The sequence below is a fragment of the Bactrocera neohumeralis genome, chromosome 2, assembly GCF_024586455.1.
Source record: "Bactrocera neohumeralis isolate Rockhampton chromosome 2, APGP_CSIRO_Bneo_wtdbg2-racon-allhic-juicebox.fasta_v2, whole genome shotgun sequence".
NCBI lineage: Eukaryota > Metazoa > Arthropoda > Insecta > Diptera > Tephritidae > Bactrocera > Bactrocera neohumeralis.
Genome location: NC_065919.1, coordinates 25,740,409 through 25,763,476, shown reverse-complemented (window position 1 = coordinate 25,763,476; position 23,068 = coordinate 25,740,409). Strand labels below are relative to the sequence as shown.

Sequence of the window (23,068 nt, the reverse complement as noted above, 5' to 3'; positions counted from 1 at the left end):
GATGAAAGCACTCTAGCTCTGAAAGTATTCGACGTAGTACCCGCCGGGGGAAGCAGAGGAAAAAGAAGATCTACACTACGTTGGAGAGATCAGGTGGAGAAGGATCTGGCTGCACTAGGTATTTCGAATTACTGTCTAGCTTCGCCGTTGAGGACTTTGGTTTTTTTTTTTAAGTAGGGAAAGCATCAAAAGACGGAGTGCAGAACTTCAATCCGCTAAATCTAACCTATTCTGAACTCCAGACTCTCCCACGAAACCACCTGATTAAGTATTACTTCGTGGCAGTGAGAAGACATTTAGTCTCCTCTATCGCACGGACTCACGGACAACTAATCAGATTTATATATCTCAGTTTTGTTATGGTTGAAGCTGCCGCTGACAGCTTTCCAGTTGTCAGTGGACTGACACAAGAGTGTCGTCAAATTATCCACCGTAAAACTACGCAGGAGTGTAGTTTTAAGTTTTTCAAAACACTCTGAACACATCACTATTCGGACTAATGTCGTGCTGGAATCTGTACAGATAGCTTTTAATGCACCCATGTTCACTTAGTATTTGGGTTAGATGGAAATCCTGGTCCCCATGTCGTCTATCGATCCACGTATGGATGTCTGGTATCAGTCTAATGGTCCAGTGTCCTTTGAGTGTGATTTGACACCGCCACTGCCATATTGTTAAGATTTTGACCGTCTCTCTTCTCTTTTGGCTCTTATAGACGGCTCTGAGAACTTGTATACTGGCTATTACTTCAGCAGCGTCACGTGATATTCTTCGGAAAGCACTGATAACTCTTACAGCCAACAGCCTATGAACTGTGCTTATTTGTCTGACATATGCTTTAATGCCCAGCGCCTGCATCCATATTGGAGCCGCACCTTTGCTATGGTATACATATGTATACATACTTATGTACTTGTATGTAGGTATTATTTTGAATTGCTTCAGAGTGTTTATTATACTTGTCTCAATGAAATAATATCGTAGATTTCTCGTGTGTTTTTTCCCGCCTATTCTCCTGAATGAATTTCAATTAAATATACATACATAAACCTAAAAAAACGATACTTTTTGGAACCGTGTGAGTTTGCTTGTTTCAATTCACAAATATTAAATGAGATAAACAGCAAACAAGAATTCCGATTCGATTTACGAATATTTATTAGAGCAGCAGCGTCTCATTGCGACACTTCGAAGACATTACAATCGCGTTCAGCGGCGCTAGCAAGCGAGAACATTGTTAAAGAGTAAAGAAAAAAACTGATAAATATATGGCAAAATAAAAAGTAAATAAAAAGTTAGCTAGAAAACCGGTGTAAAAATGCTATATGCGTAATACTCGTATCATCAGGCAAAGTGGATTCGATTTCACCTGCGCCGCAATATTTACACACTTCAGCACATATGTACTTACGTACTTACTGGCAAGTGTTTGCTTTTCAAGGTGACCGCATATTGAGTCTTCAAGAATGAATATTTCCGAACTTATGACAGTGCGGTGTGTAATCAGCGCGATGGCAATCAAAAGACACAATATTTTACATGCTTAATTCCTTTCTTTATTAATGAAATACAATTTAATTATTTAATTACTTTTTTTGCAGAAACGAAATAAATTGCAACACCACATATGTACATATGTTAGGGTATTCATGTGATTTTGAGAACTTGAATTTTTGAATATTTTAAAATTATTTTATTTATAGAATTTTTTGGAAGTAATCAAGACACAGCTGCATGTATAAAATGAATAATTGTCCAAATTTTGCAAAGAATGAAACAGCTACTTAATTGATTATCCTTCACTAAGCATGGTTATAAAATCAATCGACATCAACTAGAGCTCGTCACGATCTTTGTATATAAAGCACCATTTACCAACGTAAATGATGGACCAACTTGATTTGTTTCTTAAGCAAGATTTTGATCCTAATAAAAAACAAGTAAGGAAGGGCTAAGTTCGGGTGTCACCGAATATTTTATACTCTCGCATGATAAAATGATAATAATTTACATATTTGTATTTTTTTATTTTGCTGTAAAATTAATTAGATTAGATCAATTTGTGTACTTTGAGTATTGAATTGTATTTTCATTTCCTAATATATATACATACATATTATACAGAGAAGGCATCAGATGGAATTCAAAATAGCGTTATATTGGAAGAAGGCGTGGTTGTGAACCGATTTCTCCTATATTTCGTATATGTCATCAGGGTGTTAAGAAAATATTATATACCGAATTTCATTGAAATCGGTAGAGTAGTTCCTGAGATATGGCTTTTGGTCCATAAGTGGGCGAGGCCACGCCCATTTTCAATTTTTAAAAAAGCCTGGGTGCAGCTTCCTTCTGCAGTTTCTTCCGTAAAATTTAGTGTTTCTGACGTTTTTTGTTAGTCCGTTAACGCACTTTTAGTGATTTTCAACATAACCTTTGTATGGGAGGTGGGCGTGGTTATTATCCGATTTCTTCCATTTTTGAACTGTATATGGAAATGCCTGAAGAAAACGACTCTGTAGAGTTTGGTTGACATAGCTATAGTAGTTTCCGAGATATGTACAAAAAACTTAGTAGTACACTTTTCCAAAAAAATTACGTCCAAATATGCCCCTCCCTAATGCGATCCTTTGTGCCAAATTTCACTTTAATATCTTTATTTATGGCTTAGTTATGACACTTTATAGGTTTTCGGTTTTCGCCATTTTGTGGGCGTGGCAGTTGGCTTTTGCCTATCTTCGAACTTAACCTTCTTATGGAGCCAAGAAATCCATGTACCAAGTTTCATCATGATATCTCAATTTTTACTCAAGTTACAGCTTGCACGGACGCGCGGACAGACGGACGGACGGACAGACAGACATCCGGATTTCAACTCTACTCGTCACCCTGATCACTTTGGTATATATAACCCTATATCTGACTCTTTTAGTTTTAGGACTTACAAACAACCGTTATGTGAACAAAACTATAATACTCTCCTTAGCAACTTTGTTGCGAGAGTATATAGAGAGTTTGAATGTGAACATAGCCTTATTATTATACATTAATTTACAAACAAATTAATATAAAATGCGCCAAGTTAGCAAAAATTTGCATAATTCATTTATAATTCTCCGAAGCGATAACTCCTCAATATCTTTATATATAAAAATTACGTGTCACGTTGTTTGTCCGCGATGGACTCCTAAACTACTGAACCGATTTTACCAAAATTTAGAACACTGTGTCCAGTTCAAACCAACTTAGAAAATATGTAGGATAATAAAAACAATCCATAAATAAAAAATACGGTGAAAACTCTATTAAATGGACACTCTATTAAGCGGACATCATGCACATTGGCCGGGACCACAATTTGTTGATGTTTATTTAGAACAATCGATTAAGCGGACAACTCTATTACTCTATTTTTGGATAGAAAGGCTGGTAACCAGACATTTAGAAAGCATCTTTAAATTCGTTATTTTTTCCAATGAAATTTATTTGCATGAACATATTCAAAATTAAACCTCAAGTACAATCCCTTATATTCTTATACCGACCAAAACATTTTCGCCTTTATTGGTAAATAAAATTTTCACTGTATTGAATAGTTTATTATATGAATAACAGTATAAAATGTATACCACAGCAACGCGTGATCGGATCCCCTAGTATTTGTATAGTATGTATATAATATGTTTTTGCTTATTACACAATCCAAAAAGTGCAATAAACTTTTCGAGTTTCAAGTTCGCCGAAAGCTATCTTCACTTTCATTTATGACAGTTCCATTTAAGTCTCTTACCTCATGAAAATCGCCTACGCATTTTGACTGTGCAAATATTTTGAATATGAAGAAAATTATGTAAACACTGATTTAACTTGACACCGCTGTCTGTCGCTTGCTTTATCGGTTCACTGGTGCAGCGTAATACCATATAAGAACTTAATTTAATATTACTGTCAGACGAAATCAATTTCCTTATCAGAATGTTGTTGAACTCAATAACTGTTATGGAATGGCAATAATCCCAACAACTCAATTCATTCTCAACTCTCTTAGCTCCGACCTACTTAAGTCTTTCTGTGTTGACATTGGCAACTGGTTATTGAGAGGAACTGCCAAACTAAGGACTGACCTCTTGATGATAAAATATCGTCCAGCCATTTATGTTACACGGTATATCTAATAACAAGGGAATTCTTTCAATTTACTTAATAAGAAACGGGTTCGTTTGGATTCTCTTCTTGATAACATATTCTGATTAAGAACTTTTTCGTAGGTTGACGGGACCTGTTGGAAGACGAAATTATAAAGATTTTACTTCAAATGCTCAGAAATACCAACAAACCTCGGCTAACATAAGTAAAACCCAAAAGATAAACAAAAAAATAGCAGTTCCGAAAGGCATTAATACTAACAGAAAGCAAAAACATATCGCTAAGTTAAATAGAGAAAAGCTGAGGTCTGTTCAATTATTAAATCGAACGTCAGAATCTTATAGAAGATGGTTTCACAATGTCACGTTAAAGAGATCGATGGATGGTTCATGCCGAAAATGACAATCCTACTTCCACCGCTTCACATTGTAGTTGTACATGTTGACTCCTCATTGCTGTTGTTGTAAACAAGAAAAAACGTTAACTTCGGCTGCACCGAAGCTAATATACCCTTCACAGGTACATTTCTTTTAGTAACTATGTGTTCAGTTTGTATGGCAGCTATATGCTATAGTGAGCCGATCTGAACAATTTCTTCCGATATTACATTATTTCTATGAACAATAACTCATACCAAATTTCGTGAAGATATATCGTCAAATGAGGAAGTTTCCCATGCAGGCATTTGATTCCGATCATTCAGTTTGTATGGCAGCTATATGCTAAAGTTAACCGATTTGAACAATTTCTTCGGAGATTACATTGTTGCCTTAGGAAGTAACCTGTGCAAACTTTTGTGAAAATATCATTGTCAAATGTGAAAGTTTTCCATGCAAGCATTTGATTCCGATCGTTCAGTTTGTAAGGCAGCTATATGTTAAAGTGGTCTGATATCGGCAGTTCCGACAAATGAGCAGCTTCTTGAAGAGAAAATGATCGTATATATACAGACAAAGACGGACATGGCTAAATCGAAGCTTACTGATCATTTATATATATACTTTATAGGGTCTCCGATCGTCCTAAGGTGTTACAAACTTGCAAACTTAATATACCCTGTTCAGGGTATAAATATTTAGGGAATTGTGAAGCTTTCATAGTACGTAAAAGGTTCCGATTACATACTTGTATGTATATTAGGCTATGGTGAAAAGGAATCCCCTATCACTGCCTAGGAGAAAAGAGTGGAAATCGAGCGTGCACTGTCAATTGTCAAATTGTTGAGAAGGTTTGAGTCAGACTATAATATAAATATACTAGAGGACCCGTCCACGTTTTACTGTGGCTGATACATATGTAAGTATGTATGTAGGTAGTACTACTAATACCATCTATATGATTTCTATTAGTTAGATTATAAGTATTAGTTAAGGAATAATCGCATTTTTGGTGAAGCAACAAAAATGAATCAAAAAGCATTTCGTGCGTTAAGAAAGAATTGGTTTTTGGGGTAAAAATACTATTGAATTCGGGCTGTGCATCAGAGTCCAATCGATTGTCAGCCTGGTGGACTGCATATTAAGAAACGGTTCTCAAGCGTGGAAAGACAAAAAAAAATCGGCTGGCAAGGTTATGGCATCAGTCTTGCAATGCTTCGAAAAGATTTCTGTATCTCTCAAATTTTAATAGACCTTCTTATCAACACTTCAGTTATGCCGCTACTTTTTTTATGCCAGATCTTTTGCAATTTTAAATTGCCTGTCAAGATACCCCCTCCAATAGTTAGCAGGTATAAAAAAAATATTATAGCTACCCATAGATGTATTGAATCACCCAATTTATTACTTAAGAACGAACAACTCTGTCCACGTTATGAAAACTTGTCTACAGATGTCGCCTTTTACTTTGGCATCGTTTTGTTTATTGCACGTTTACGCCAATTTAAGGTTTGAATATTGGATACTGCGATGGTAGCGCAATCTATCGGCCAAACATTCTAAAATTAGCAATTAATTACAAATGAAAAATTAATTTAAAAAACATTTTCCAGTGGACCAAATTGTTAATCTAAACCATTCTCGAATCTCCTTGAACACACACAAAAAGTTTCATAAAAATCGGTCCAGACGTTTAGGAGCAGTTCAATTACAAACACACGGTCAGAAGCTTTATATATATAAAGATATATATATGTATATGTAAAGTTTTGTGCAGGGCTGCGTGCGAACCAAGTTCAGTATATTTACGAAAAATATCATTAATGAAAGCAACCTTAAGCAAAATTGCATAAGAGACACTTACAACGCGCATGCAAACAAGAAATACATGTATTTATGCGACGAAATAAAAAGTATAAAGTAAACAGTAACAGTATATTACAGCATTTACTGCAGAGGCGTGTGTCCAAGCACCGCGGCGTATACGCAACCCATAAATTCGCAGCTTTGCAGACAAGTTGCATAACTCGACAACAAAAACAACAGTTTGCGTACACAAAAGACGATACTAACTTTTACCCATTGATAATTCGCTTTATCATTATGTACACTTGGGTAATTTGTTTTTTTTTTATTTTTTTTTTTTGCCTCGACTTTCCAAACGCTCAATGGGGCGGTTCGTTGACGGTTCGCGCTTGCTGCCTGCTACAGTTTTTGTTGTCAAACGTCAGCGCAATGTCTTTAACCTCCACTTTGCTGGCAGTCAGTCATCAGCAACTGCTATTGTATTACCGGAAACTTTGATATGACCGAGACAATATCGCGCTAGCGCCGGCTAAATAAACGTGCTGCAGTTGCGGTTTTTGCGGCCACGAAGTTGCAGGCAATGAAACACAAGCGAAAAGAAGAAGTGCAGGAAGGTGCGGATAAGCAAGCTAAGATGCAGGCAACTTAATAAGTTCAAAGAGTGGGTTAAAAAGGTATTAAGGGGTAACTCATGTGGTGAGCAAAAATATAAACAAATTAAAAAAAAACATATATTTATTAATAAAACGCCGCACAGCAAGCATACATACATATGTTTATTTTTTATGTTTAACAGCAAAAAAAGTACCACAAACCCCAAACCATCCAACTCACATATGTATGTACATCATCAACAGTTCGCCGGTATCTCATTTCTAACAGCGCCCGCAGCAACAACACTGGCGCAGCAGCATTAAAAATTATGCATGTGGAAAGTAAAAACGCAATAAAACAACTTTAAAACAAAGCCATTGCACACAAAGGCATGACGGCTGCAGACTGACGTTGACAGCAACGCCGCAGCATTGTCTTTTCGACTTCCGCGATGCACACTGCACACTAAACAGCAGGGCAATTGAGTTTAGGGTTGCCACCTTATCGAGTGCAACTAAAAATTACCACGAATGGCGCTTTATGAAAAACTTCTCTAGCCATTAAGCGCTGTTGACTACAGTTCCCCTAAATATACAGTTCCCCTAAATACTTAGCATAGCTAAGATTTATGCAAGGTGAATGTGGTTGATAAATGATTATGATATTAAAAAGTTGAATCCAAAAATGGTTGCAGATTGTTAGGTGGGCTACGGAAATTGCATCAATAACATATATTCTCTTCTTTACTATCATCAATACTACTGGCACCAACGGTCTTCATATCTAAATGTTATTAACATTTTCGTAATCATAAATATATCATTTTGACAGTGACTCTTCGATATTAAGAATGTTGGTATGTAGTAATCCAGTGTATATGTTACAAGAGCATTTTAGGGACTAAAGCGTTGGTCGCCATATTTGGGTAAAGGTAAAATTACTCGTTATCAGCTAGAAGTGTATATTGTAATCTAAAATGTGAACCAGCGTTTCATCAAAAAAAGTTCGAAAATCGCTGTTTGATATAATACCTAATTTATAACCATTTTATAACCAAAACTCAAATTTTGTTTCAATATGAGTTTATGATGACCAATATATAACCGTTTTATCACCAAACCTCAAATTTTATTGCAATGTGAGTGGTTTCTATTACATCGTTTTTCTTTCGCCTATAAACTTATGAAAAGTGATGTTACGTTATTTTGCATTTTAGTTGACGATATAGTCCATATGAATTCTCATAGTATGAAATTTCTATGAAGATTTTGAAACGAAGGCAATTATTTAAACCAAAAATTGCGTCTACAGAAACATTTTTGTTTTGTAAATATTTCGATTCAACAGAATGATGCGTCTTGCCACACAGAGCTTACCACAACCAATCTTAGATACGCCAAGTATACTAAACTCCTTATCAACCGACTCGATGTTAATAAAATGCTGTCAGGTACTATCAATAATTACTTAGCAATTGTAATTTATTTCTGAAGTTGAATGTGACTCAATTACATGACTTTACTTTTTTACGCATATATTTCTTTTTTTTTTTTTGTTGTCATACTCATAACGAGCGGTTTTTCAAGCATCGTTTTTAAAGCAATGCAAATACTAGTGGTAATTATCAAAGAGTAAATTGTAATTTAGCAAATAATATAAGTAATGCGTCAATAGAAGACACGCTGATGCTGACGCAGCGGAAATTTGACGAAAAACTCGCAGAAAATGATTGCCAGACTCTGGCGAAAGTCATGAAAAATTAGACAAAATTTCAAACTTCCACTACTATTCCATTAGCTTGATGCAAATAAGCTTAATGAGATAAGTCTGAAAACAGACTTTTTTTCAATCACTTCAAAAGCTCAGGGTTAAGAGCTATATCCTTTACTTAAAAAAATTTTCAGTGTCTACAACGCTGCCAACATAAAACAAGTAAGGAAGGGCTAAGTTCGGGTGTCACCGAACATTTTATACTCTCGCACGATAAAGTGATAATCGAGATTTCATTATAAGTCATTTACATATTTTTCAAATACCGTATTTGTGTAAAGTTTTATTCCGCTATCATCATTGGTTATATGATAATGTATGTACATACATATATATTATACAGAGAAGGCATCAGATAGAATTCAAAATAGCGTTATATTGGAAGAAGGCGTGGTTGTGAACCGATTTCACCCATATTTCGTACATGTCATCAGGGTGTTAAGAAAATATTATATACCGAATTTCATTGAAATCGGTATAGTAGTTCCTGAGATATGGTTTTTGGTCCATAAGTGGGCGACGCCACGCCCATTTTCAATTAAAAAAAAAAAACCTGGGTGCAGCTTCCTTCTGCCATTTCTTCCGTAAAATTTAGTGTTTCTGACGTTTTTTCTTAGTCGGTTAACGCACTTTTAGTGATTTTCAACATAAACTTTGTATGGGAGGTGGGCGTGGTTATTATCCGATTTCTTCCGTTTTTGAACTGTATATGGAAATGCCCGAAGGAAATGACTCCATAGAGTTTGGTTGACATAGCTATAGTAGTTTCCGAGATATGTACAAAAAACTTAGTAGGGGGCGGGGCCACGCCCACTTTTCCAAAAAAGTTACGTACAAATATGCCACTCCCTAATGTGATCCTTTGTGCCAAATTTCACTTTAATATCTTTATTTATGGCTTAGTTATGACACTTTATAGGTTTTCGGTTTTCGCCATTTGCGGGCGTGGCAGTGAGCCGATTTTGCCCATCTTCGAACTTAGCCTTCTTATGGAGCCAAGAAATACGTGTACCAAGTTTCATCATGATATCTCAATTTTTACTCAAGTCACAGCTTGCACGGACGGACGGACAGACATCCGGATTTCAACTCTACACGTCACCCTGATCACTTTTGTATATATAACCCTATATCTGACTCTTTTAGTTTTAGGACTTACAAACAACCGTTATGTGAACAAAACTATAATACTCTCCTTAGCAACTTTGTTGCGAGAGTATAAAAAATTACATACATACTATGTACCCATGCTTTATTGCTGCGCTGTCGAATCCATTTTCAAATGACTGCCTGCTACGCTGAGTGACGGAGTGAGTGAGTGAGTGACTGCCACCAGTATGCACTGAGCGATTGGCTACCAAGCTGGCGGTGACATGCGCCTGCCGGTAGTTGCGCACAGCTAATAAATTAATAAATATACTTATAAGTTTAACAGCAGTTAAGTAGCGCGCAGTAAACAGCTTTGAGAAAAAAACGCAAAACCAGCAACAACATAATCGCACTGAGAGCCAACATCGTAATTGCTGTAAAAAGTAATTTCTTTTTGTTTTCGTGTGAGTGCAGTGAAATGCAATTTGTCATTTTGTTTTTGTATTATAACTAAGTGAACTTTTGCTTATGTTGTTGTTGTCGGTTCACACCGCCATCAACTAGTAAAAGTAACCAGTTATGGCAAGTCGCCATTAGATGGCAGTATTTTTTTTTATTTTTCATATTTTTTATATTTTTTCACTTAAATCGGTTGTGCAAGCAGCAACAGTAAAAAATGCTTTGCGTTTTTGCAGCTTTTTTCGAAGAGTTTATTGCATTTATGCTACGTGAATGGTGCCACATGTGTTGTTGTTTTATTTTTGGTTGTTTTTTCTTAAAATTTTTTTAACTATTTTTGTAAATGATTGTTTTTGTTTTTTTTTTTCTTACTATTCGGCCGCTGCTCATTTACCTTTTAAGCGCAGCACAGCCAGGCAACGCTTGAACTACTTGAGCTCTAAAAAAGGTAAAATGTAAAAATATAACAAATTTGTAATCAACACCAAGTCAACTATGCGCACATACAGTGCATTGCAAAAGTCAATGTACAAGCATGCAGAGTACATATTTAAATTTGGTTCAAGTAAAAAATCCCATTTGCGAACGCGCAGTCATTGACTCTTACTTATTGACTCTCACGATACTATTTGAGCTGTGTAGTCGTCCATATTAGTAGTTATTGCACATACTTGAGCTTATGTAAAGCCACACGAACTCACATGTAGTACGTATGTATGTAGGTATTTGCATCGCACTTTCATGCTTTCACAATTTAATTTAAATGTGTATCTTTCGTGTCTAGCCTTATTGATTTTTAATCGCATTAAGATAGTAAGATTACGCTCACAATAGTTATTGAATTAACAGAGGAATGTGATCATACGCTACGAACTCATTTACTTCTTTAGGTTCACAGATTCTGTCTCAAAATTGACTTAAACAATAACTGCTGGTATCTGTTAGGTAACCACTATACTTTCAACAACTTGCTAATATATGCAGCGAGAGTACGCAAAACGCAATCATCGATAAGATCAACTGTTCCATAAAACTAACTATGCTGATGACCAGCGGCGTACGCGAAAACAAATTTCAGGGGTGGTTTCACTTCAAATTTTGAATCATGTTAAACAAGGGATGGGAGAAATTAAACTAGTTAATGTTGCCAACGTATATTTTTCTATTGCCCTACGTGAGTTAATCTTTAAATTATATTGACTTCTCAACTGAACAAAATTTGTCGCGAATGCAAAAAGTGCTCATAAAACGATATCTAGTCTTCTGAGCTGTAAAGCCGTGATGTTCAAAAATTCTTCGCTCGACACATCAATATCTTTATAATCGCATTCCACAAGTAAATTTTCAGCCTGCAAAGAGTCGAAAATGATCTTTCACTGGGAGCAGCTGATACCGGTAGATTTGCAGTAACTTGCAGATATCGATGCACAGTTGGTAGAACTTTTTGCCACAAAGATGAGTGTTAAAGACATATACATATGTACGTGCGAACTGTTCTGTCAGGGTACTATCTATTGACACACCCCGCGCAAGAATCATTCAGAAATCTTGTAATAATAAGTTTTTGCGGCTGCATATGAGCTAGAAGTCATCCTGCACATAACCATTTTCTGGTGTTGGATAGTATCTGTACCGCTCAACTCTACAAAAGTTTTTAAGAATACACACAATTGCGCGGAGATCGAAAACTTAAAGAACTCTGAACAAAAAACATATACTCCGTTATGATGCTAAATACTAAAGACTATTGTGAAGAATGAGTCAAAATTATCATTTTAAATTTTAATAAATAACAAAGTCACACCGAATGAATACTCCAAAAACTAGCTGATTTTTAAATGTATCGATAACGATGAACCCGATACTTTTTTTTTTTTCAAAAATTATTTATTTATTCATGAATATCTATTTTGTTCCCTTACAAAGTAATCCCCATTTTTGAGATATTATTTTTTGTGCAAAACGGTTTTTCCAATCTTCGAAGCACTTCAAAAAATCATTTTTTTTTTATCTTCTTCAGCTCCTCCTTTGATGCCGTCTTTATCTCGTCAAGAGAAGCGTAACGTCGTCCTTTCATGGGCCTCTTCAGTTTAGGGAACAAGAAAAAGTCACAGGGGGCCAGATTTGGGGAATACGGTGGCTGCGGCATCATTAGTGTGTTGTTTTTGGCCAAAAAGTCGCGCACAAGCAACGATGTGTGAGCAGGGGCGTTATCGTGGTGCAAAAGCCAATTTTTGTTCTTCCACAAATCCGGGCGTTTCTGGCGAAGAAAACTGTCAGCAAACTGTCGCGATACTTTTTGAACACACCTCGTATAAATGAAGGGAATTTCTGAACTGTCAATAAATGAGACAAACGGATTTATAGCTTCGGGAAAATAGCATTGAACATTGATAAAAAATATTCGTATATACAAAGCTCTATTTTATATGCAATTTTCTTACAAAGAAAATATTGAAGACAAATACTTAATGGTAACAAAGTAAAAAGTTGAAAATAACTAGCTTCTAGACTTATTAATAGTTTCAAAGTTGTTTTTCTTCTCTCTACGCTTCCTGCTCCTGAAATCATATCTTCCCTCTCTTAAGTACATATACATAAGTATTTATCCATTTGAGGGCACAGTTTATTCATACTATGCAGATCTATTTTTTATTTATACAGTTATTCAAATATCTTTACAAAATTAAATAGGAAATTCATTGAAAGAATTTACGTAGTATTTCAGTCAGTACCAAACTGAGATAAAGTTCGTTGGTGACTTTTCAACGTTGTATTTGTCGCTTAATTGCACTTGCCTAATAGTTCATATTTGATATAATTAAGCAGGGAATCAGTTAAACGGTTAATGTGTGCAATTGGGTGTGCTGGAATTTCGCATTATATATACATATGAACATCTAATCAATTAATTATATAATATACGTATATATTCGCCTTACGTATTTACCTGATTTTTAAACCCTGAACAGCGCCCGATGGTGAAGGAAAATTAGCATATTGACTTATTAATAGATTCACCAAGCAGTTTTCAAAAAAGCGAAACTTCCTATAACAAGATATACGGTGTTCTGCGAAGAAAAATACTGCTATAGAAGCAATGTTAGTTTGTAAAAGAGCATACTGTTGAAAGTGAAAATATTAATAAGATAATCCAACTCAAAATATTCCTTGTAGCGTATAACATTACTTGCTTTACTTTACTTGCTTTATTCGCATTTGTCCTTGGGGAAAACCATCAAAGGTCGTCTAAAATTAAGCTTTACTTTGTGGCGAAATGGAATCTTTTATAAGCGCTAACTAGTAATTAGCGAAAGCGTTAATTAGCAAATACGATTGCAAATATATATTAATATTCATGCATATACATACTTATGTATTTGTCTGTGTGCTCCAGAAAGTAGTCACTCTAAGCCGCACAATTTACAGTTCATTAAGAGCGCATCAGTATTTACAAATAGGGCATTAGGCCCGTTTATTTAGCGAGTAATTAGTTTGCTTTGTGAATATTGTATGTTTGTTTGTTTGTAAAGAAAGCACAGCATGTGTAGGCAGTAGAGTGACGCTGGTAACATACATACATTATTCACATGTGTATGTCAATTAGATACTCGCTTGCCATGACCAAGTAATCATTATACCAAGTAATCATTAACCTGGGAGCAAAGGGTTATAGCGTCTCTAATGGATTTACATTTATAAAAATCTAAGTTTCTCCATATGTCTCTAATCGTTTATTTGTATATATTAGAATGTGTAGTAATCTATCTAAACAATTCTAGTCTTCAAATATTGTATAATATTATTTTATTGCTTTCTTTTAATTTATATGTTTATAACGGGTTTTTCTCATAACACATGTTTTTCTATCTGTAATTAATTAAGAAGTTCAAGTTTTATTTTTATACAAACTGTTTAAAAATTAATGGCGCTTAATTACATAGTGATTCTCGTACATATGTATGTACATATGTAAGTACATATTTACTTGGACTCAATAAGTTCACGTTTTTTATCATTCCAAATACTTGTTTGTATTTGTTTTTATATCGTCGCTTTATTGCACCGGTGCTCACCGGTAATCAGTAATCGCTGAAGGCATACCGTTAATTAACACAGAGCCGCTTGCACATCACAGTAGCGGTGAGAATTGCTCACGGTTGGTGGTCAATGGCGAGTTTATGAGTTCATTAGTGCAAGTATTTGTTGTATTTGCATTCGTTAGTTTTTGTTTTGTATAGATGCCTCTTGCTGGTGCATTGTTCACCGTTATGGTATAATTATATTTTTGCTAAAATGCAGCTTGTAGTTGCAAAATAGGCACAGCTGTTTGGTGCGAGCTTCTTCTAGAGTTGTGAGCTGCATGGAGAAGTTTCCTATAAATTTAAAACTCTACAGTTTGCTGTTATTTTCTGTGACAACTCTCCGTCAAGTTCGCCAATTTAGTAAACAAATAATCAGAATATTTCGATATAATATTTAAGAACACCATTTTTTTTTCTTTTTAAGTGCTTAATCTGTTAGTCAGCATACATTCTTAATAAATTTAAAAATGGTTCGATGGGTATATATAGTATGTATGTGCCCTTTTAATTAACCCCTTGACCTTGAACTGCATATAGCAATGATGAAACAACAAACATGTTCTTGAAATCTTTAATTTAAAAACTTTATTCAATCACACGCAGCTCATAATGTGAGAAGAAGGCATTTGTCAAATTTTTAACAGCAAAAGAGCAAAAAATAAAAGAGAATCTAAAACTGTTTAATCTGTTTATCATTAATTCTCATTAGATTTGGTTTTTATTACATTTTTAATTTTTAATACAAAGTTTAGTTTTTGTAAAAAGCTTCTTAATAGAGCTTTTATTGTTTTACCTTATAAATTATGATAAATATTGCTTGTTAGTACTTTTGTAACTAGTTGCAATTCGAATGACGTTTAAATAAAAAAAAACAAGAAAAAACGTTAACTTCGGTTGCACCGAAGCTAAATACCCTTCACAGGTGCATTTCTGTTAGTAACTATGTGTTCAGTTTGTATGGAAACTATATGCTATAGTTAACCGATCTGAACAATTTCTTCGGAGATTACATTGTTGCCTTAGAAAATAACATATACCAAATTTCGTGAATATATCATGTCAAATGTGAAAGTTTTCCATACAAGCATTTGATTCCGATCGTTCAGTTTGTATGGCAGCTATATGCTATAGTTAACCGATCTGAACAATTTCTGCGGAGATTACATTGTTGCCTCAGAAAAATAATATAACCAAATTTCGTGAATATATCTTGTCAATGTGAAAGTTTTCCATACAAGAACTTGATTCCGATCGTTCAGTTTGTATGGCAGCTATATGTTATAGTGACCCGATATCGGCCGTTCCGACAAATGAGCAGCTTCTTGAAGAGAAAATGACGTTTGCAAAATTTCAAAACGATATCTGAAAAACTGAGAGACTAGTTCGTATATATACAGACAGACGGACAGACAGACAGACGGACATGGGTAAATCGACTCAGCTCGACATACTGACCATTTATATACATACTTTAGAGGGTCTCCCACGATTCCTTCTGGGTGTTACAAACTTCGTGACAAACTTAATATACCCTGTTCAGGGTATAATTAGCTCTTCCAAAAATCAAATTATTCTTAAACATCATATTCATTTCACTCAATATATTGTATATTAGAAAGAATTTCATCTTCTCGGTTGTTAATTCGAACCTTTTCTGATCTTAGTTTGATCTCTATTCTGCTATAGCTAGTCTATCATTAGTCGACGTTTTTGAAGCGACGAAATAACCAGTTTGGTTAGCGATTGAAATCATCAAGTAACTACTTCTTACAAGCAAAAAAACATGGTCTTAAAAAAATTCGCAAAATTAGAATAAAATATTAGACTTACTTACGACGTTCATTTCACTTGCAATAACATCAAAACTAGTCAACACACCGCCAATTTCAATGTCTACAAATTGAAAAAAGAGAGTTTTATAAACTGGAGACGATATATACTTATATATACATAAGTAATTACATTAGAGTGATTAAAAAAAAACCTTTTTTTTTATTTGGTACTCGGAAAAATAGGTTCCTAGACACCTCTAAGAAAGCCTCTCCAAACATGAGTTTTTAATTGTAATGGGAAGGTCCTCCTACATACAGTTTTCTATTTTTTCTTATTATCAGATAGAAAAATTTATATCTCGCTTCCAACTACTTGAAAAAATATCTTGTTCCTTAGATTTTGTAGGAAATTGAATGCTCTACAAAAAAGGTCTATTATGATTTTTCGTAAACCCAAACGTTTAAAAGATATTAACAATTCAAGTTTGATTATTTTTGGGAAATTTTTTATTTCTTATGAATTTTATAACTCAATGAAAAAAAATTATTATGAATGATGAAACTTATAGGCTTTCTTGGAGAGGCTTTCTTTAAAAAAAAAAAATTTTTTTTTTTCGAATCACTCTAATATACATACATATATAAAGGGTGATCCAAAACTTTTTAAGGAGAAAAGTTGATTACTCGGCGAGGAAGTCTTTCTTCCTTCGCTTAAAAAGGACGTCAAGCTGTCCTTGTCCCGTCCATCGATTCCTTACGGCGGTGATGTCAACTTTGACCTACTAAAGTCATTAATAAATGGAACAGTCATAAGTATTCTCATCAGGTTCAAACAGCATCATCCAATGTAGAAAATCGTTTTTTTCGAACAGATGTTCAAGGAGATTTATAACGGAAAGTGAGCTGGTTAAGCCATGTGTAAAAGTATGGAAAGTGAATCATCGGTTTTGTTCTGATATTAAACAACTCCATCCTCCAACCCTGTTCATAAACAAAAATCAAATTATTCTTAAAATTTCATTTTCAATATATTTTTTAATCGGTCTTTTAGGCAAGTTTAATAATCTTAAAAAATAGTTACATAAAGTGGACAGTATTATCAGAAAGTTTTGGATTTCGTTTGTTTGGTTTAAAAAAATTCGCAAAATTAGAATAAAATATTAGACTTACTTGTTGAACACTTGGGAAATCAAAACGAGTTTTTCAATGTCTTGCTTTAAAAAGAGAGTGTTATATTATTTTGCAACTTGCTGGCAATAAAGGGCACCATTTTTTTTATTCGATAATCCTGAAAAAAGTACTAAAAATTTTTAAGAAAATTCCACTTTTCTTGCAGGCGGAGGACCTGCAACGAGTACGATTTCCCTAACAAACATTCGTGATTTTTTCGTAAAAAACACAATCAAACCAATTCAGTTCATCATGAAAAAAAAAAATGAAATTGTTGATCAGGCAATAGAGGTGTCAACTATTTTTTGATGTACCAATACACGAACAAAAAAAAAAATTTTGAGTAAATCACGGTTCCATTGAGTTATAAAATTAATGTACATATCATATATATAAAAGGTGATGAAAAATCATCCATTTGCAGGTTCCTTACTTTTTTAAGGAAAAAGTTGAATAGAGAGGAACTTAACTTAATTTAGCTTAATTCAGTTTTTGAAAAGCACGTCAAGCTGCGAGAGAGCTTGAACTGACAACTACTAACTGAGTCATTAATAAGATGGAACAGTAACAAGTATTCCTCATTCCGATTATGAACAAAATTTTATTACTCGATGCAGTTCTCTGGTACATATGTATGTATGTATATACAACAACAGACATACATATGTATGTATATGATATAAACATATGCACTTCTCACTTTACACAGCATTTAGCTTCATCTCACTGCTGTCACCCGCTGTGCCGTGGGACTCGTTTCGCTGCCTCGATGATTAACCAGAATTTGTGTCAAACTCTTGGCGCCGGAAGGCAAGTGGTTTTAACGTTCTTCTTTAATTACCTCATAAGTTGTAGCCTCTTTTGCATATTCACAATTATAACGAGTAACTGAGCAATATCTGGTATTAGACGCAAGCGCGAAAACCAATCAGTAACAACGTGCTGGAACAAAGAGTAAAGTGATCGTGCTTTTCGCGCAAACAATGCTTAGAATAAATAAACAAATATACATATGTATGTATACATAAATATGAACATATATACATATACTATATGTATGTATCGCTGTGGATTTTAGGGAATTATTCAACCCGTTTGCAAACACATTTCGGCCTGAGAAACTAATTTGAAACCTCGGTCACCGCGCCGCATCCGAAAGCTACTCCCGACTCGTTTTGCTGAGTCTAGTCTCACTGCTAGCCGCTAACAGGTGGAGTTGGCTAAGCTGCTTGTCGGCGTCAACATTGTTGCTCCAGTGCGCATGTGCGCCGCGACGAATGCTGAACTAACCAGCTGAGTTCGAGTGGACAGCCATTCACTCGGTCAGACCAAAAAATTTATTTGTTTTGCCATAGCTAAATATTTACAAGCTCTAAAGTGTTTTGAACACTGTTGTAGTTGTGTGCTGGATTTCGGTGGAATGTCGGCGAATGACGACGAGCTGCAGCAAAAGCCTCTCTAGCAACTTGCGAGTCAACACTTTGTTTATTTGTACGTTCGAGTTGAGTTTATTTCTGCAACTGTTGTTTACTATTTACGGCTATTGTAATTTTTATTGGATTTGCTTGTAGGTGTTGTAGTTGTTGTTGTGATATTTCGTTACGTCCGCTGCATATTTGCTAGTGGGTTTGTTGTTTTTATTGTTATTATCGATTATATGGTCAATTGCTGTTGCAATTGTTGCATTTTTTTAGATGCGTTGGTCGAATAGTTATTGTTGCTTTTGTCGCTGTTGTGATTACGTGATTTTGTCGCCACATTCACTTTGTTTGTCATATTATTTAACACTTATAGAAATCGTTTTCAGTTAATTTAAAAAGTCGAAATTTTATACAAAACAATTTAGTGGAGAGAAGTCGAGTCAAAAATATCTACTTTTTGGTTAATCTGTCAATGAGAGTTCTTTTTGTATTTATAGATCCACAATCGGCAGATATACTTATGTAGACATGGGAAAACTAAACAAGATACGTCCTTTTGACTGTTTTTGTTGATGTGTAGTGAGAAGACACGAGCTTTTGTCATCCAAAAACCTCTAGTTCAGATATATGTATGTACATTCATATGTATATAAATCACTCATTGTGTGAAACATGACAACTCTATCGCTAGGATTTACTAAGCGAAATCGCCTCTAGATCCAATTAAGGCAAAAATACTACCAGAGAACTTGAAATGCAATCATTGATCAGCCATTTAACCTAACCTAACTTGTAATCAAGAGTTTAGATTGTTATTTTCGAATATAGAGAGGGTGAAACTCTCACATTGACTTTAAGATCGCGTGCTCCAGATGTCACAAAACATAGGCTCGATTTAGTTTTTTGTGTAAGGGGGGTTTTGAAAAAATACTGTTATTTGGAAGCGAATTTTATAACAGTAGATGTTAATGAAAATGTGGACTAGTACAAGTAATTGAATGTAAAAGACTACAAACTCGAAAAATTGTACGGAAAAACTTTAATTGCTCTAAGTCAATTTTAATTTATAAAGTCAGAGGCCAAATCTACGGTCAAAATATCAATAGATGGAAGCATCTCGAATAATATCTCATCACAATTATCTGAAATTTAAACATTCGATATTCTAATATTTCGTAATTCTTCCACATAACCAAACATTAAGTTCAACATCATTCCAGTTTTACTTTAAGAGGTTACATGGGTTTACGGGTTTCAAATTGATCCGAGTAGGCTAAGTGCGCCGTCTTTAAAGTAGTGTTTCTCGAAACTGTATTTTTGAAGTCGATTAGCAAGATTTTTCGAGAACTACTCAACTGATCTTCATGAAATTTTACACAGATCTTTGAGATAAAATTCCTAAAAACTTGGACGAAGAATTTTTTTGATTTTTTTGATTACAACTATTTACAAAAAAAAAAAAAAAGGTCGCGAAATTTTCATTTTTTTTTTGTAAAAATGTCTGCCAAAAATCCAATTTTCAGTTTTTTTCCTTCGTCCAAGTTCTAAGTTAAGGTTTTAACTAAAACACGTATTTTTTCACTTTAGATGATCCTGTAAGGAGTTATAAAACCAATCTCTTTCCGAGTATAAAATATTTTATTTTTCCAAAAATTACCGAATTTCTTTGTTAACAGTGTATCTTTATAACAATGAAAAATTCTAATAAAATATTTATTTTTTTATATGAGAAAAAAAATGTTGCAAGAGGCTGTTTTTTACCAGAGGAAACCCATGTAACCCCTTAAAATTATAAAATACCGAAAAAAATGTAATATTATGCAATTTAAAATAGTTTCCTTTTTCATTGAAGTTGAAGTAAACGAAAATTACATTCAAGCAACAAATTTAATGCTACAAGCTAATCCAGTGATCTCTAATGAAAGTGAACTTCAGTCAAAGAGTCAAGCTAGAATTTTAATTTCAGGTAATTTTTTATTTTAATGATACACGAAATTGCTCGAAACGCACTTAAGTTTGCAAGCAATTAGTAATTACTGTGAAGACGCAAATAACTAAAAATAGAAAAGAAAGACAAAAACAAATGGAAACAAGCCAGAATTTTGAACAAATTAAGACTTAGACACTCATAAAAAGGCGGACTCACGTCATTCGAAGCTATTAGCCACAAGCCATTCAAGTCAACAAATGATCGTGGTTTTTTCAACATTTATTTCTCTACTTGTCAGTCAGTCAACGAAATTTGTATTGCAAATCCAAATAATAATAATAAAATAACGTTGCGCTGTTATGTAAGTATATGCGAGTGTAGTTAAGCGAATCATATCGATCATCGCACAGATAGTGGAGAAAACCAACAATAGACAAAAACGCGTTTGACCGCTGGTTATCACATGCTCATCCATCATGAGACAGCGACTATATTAAAAGCAGACAGCATACCCTGTAGAGACGAGTTGTGGTGCTGGAAAAATGGTGCAAATGTATGGAAATATGAATTACATTTGCTGGTGTGGAAGCATGTCGCAAAAACAAATATTTTAGTAAACGGTAATGGTAAAAATAAGTTAAATTTTCCTTTTAGAATTCTCAAGAGCCTCACTTAAGAATACTAAATTTCATGCTCATCGACTATCCAAAGCACAAAATTAATTTTTTTGGTTTTTTACTTCAATCGATTTATTTTACAAAGGTTGTTTTCGATCGAACTTATATATTTAGGAAACTGTAAGTCTTTCAAAGAAAAAAAATAAAAAATAAAGTATTTTAAACTAAACTTTTGTACTTATAAAAATTTCCCAAATTTTCCTACAGGGTTCTCATATATTTTTATTTGATAATATATTTGTAAAAGTGGATATGTGTGCAGTAAGGGCAGCCAAAATATCTATTAGGCAAATAAAAACATACTACATACAACACGATATTTATTTACAACAACAACACTAATAAGAACATAATTATACCGAGTCATGATTGGTTGAAATAATAATTACACGAGTTTATGAGCTTTACATTCCATTAATGATAAAAGAAATGTGTATAAAAGGCAAAAAATTTGACAAATATAAAGTGCAAAAACAAAAAATATTAAAATAAAATTTTTTTAACAAACTACTTTCAAGATTTTAGAAGTCTTAAATAAAAATCTTGAAATCATCTTTGAACAAATTAGATAACTTTATTATATGTATGTACATTAGAGTGATTCAAAAGAAAAAACTTTTTTTTTCGTTTGGTACTCGGAAAAATAGGTTCCCAGACACCTCCAAACATGAGTTTTTAATTGTAACGGGAAGGTCCTCCTACATACAGTTTTCTATTTTTTCTTATTATTAGATAGAAAAATTTATATATCGCTTCCAACTACTTGAAAAAATATCATGCTCCTTAGATTTTGTTGGAAATTGACTGCTCTATAAAAATGGTCTCTTATGATTTTTCCATTAAGTTAAGCGTTTACGAGATATTTATCGTCAAACATCAATGCATATTAAGGTGGATCAAAAAAAAATTTTTTTTTTCGTTTGGTATTCTGAAAAATAGGTTCCTAGACACCTCTAAGAAAGCCTATAAGTTTCATCATTCATAATAATTTTTTTTCATTGAGTTATAAAATTCATAAGAAATAAAAAATTTTCCCAAAAATAATCAAACTTCAACCGTTAATATCTTTTAAACGGTTGGGTTTACGAAAAAATCATAAGAGACCTTTTTTGTAGAGCATTCAATTTCCTTCAAAATCTATGAAACAAGAAATTTTTTCAAGTAGTTGGAAGCGAGATATAAATTTTTCTATCTGATAATAAGAAAAAATAGAAAACTGTTTGTAGGAGGACCTTCCCGTTACAATTAAAAACTCATGTTTTGAGAGGCTTTCGTAGAGGTGTCTAGGAACCTATTTTTCCGAGTACCAAACGAAAAAAAAAAATTTTTTTTTTGAATCACTCTAATGTACATATGTATGTATGTTTCTATATCCACAACATGGTAATAAAGTTTGCGCCGAAGTTTGTAAGACCCAAAAGGATGCATCGGAGACCTTATACATACACCGCCCACTTTTAGGTGAAATCTTTCTCTTTCCAGTACAAAAATCAAGAAGCAATTAATACAACGGGATAAAACTTTGCTCGAATGATGGCTTTAGAGTATGTTACCTTATGACCAAAACTGTTCAAGCCCCTGGGGACCGCATGTGTGGACTCCAGTATTTACAGTTGAATTTTTATCGAAAATTTCGGTCAATTTGTGAGATATGCAATTGACGATAGTAACTCTGTGTGTCAATAAATATAGTTTAAAAAAAACTAAAAAACACGCTTTTAAAGCATATCAAACTAAAAAGTGCAAAATAGTTCTTTGTATAAACTAAGAATAAT

The 23,068-nt window shown here is 33.9% G+C and overlaps 1 protein-coding gene across 9 annotated transcripts in view; it reads right to left on the bottom strand.

Moving 5' to 3' along the window:
- LOC126751110 (uncharacterized) overlaps positions 1–23,068 on the bottom strand; it is a 146,030-nt gene that overhangs the window by 107,696 nt on the left and 15,266 nt on the right. For 2 of the 9 annotated variants that reach the window (XM_050461078.1, XM_050461085.1), the window contains exon 2: positions 16,154–16,216. The exons of 5 other annotated variants lie outside the window; for them this stretch is intronic. The gene's annotated coding sequence lies outside the window, so the exon portion shown is untranslated. The remainder of the gene's footprint in view (positions 1–16,153; positions 16,217–23,068) is intronic. 2 more of the 9 variants (XM_050461079.1, XM_050461086.1) reach the window with 1 other exon arrangement.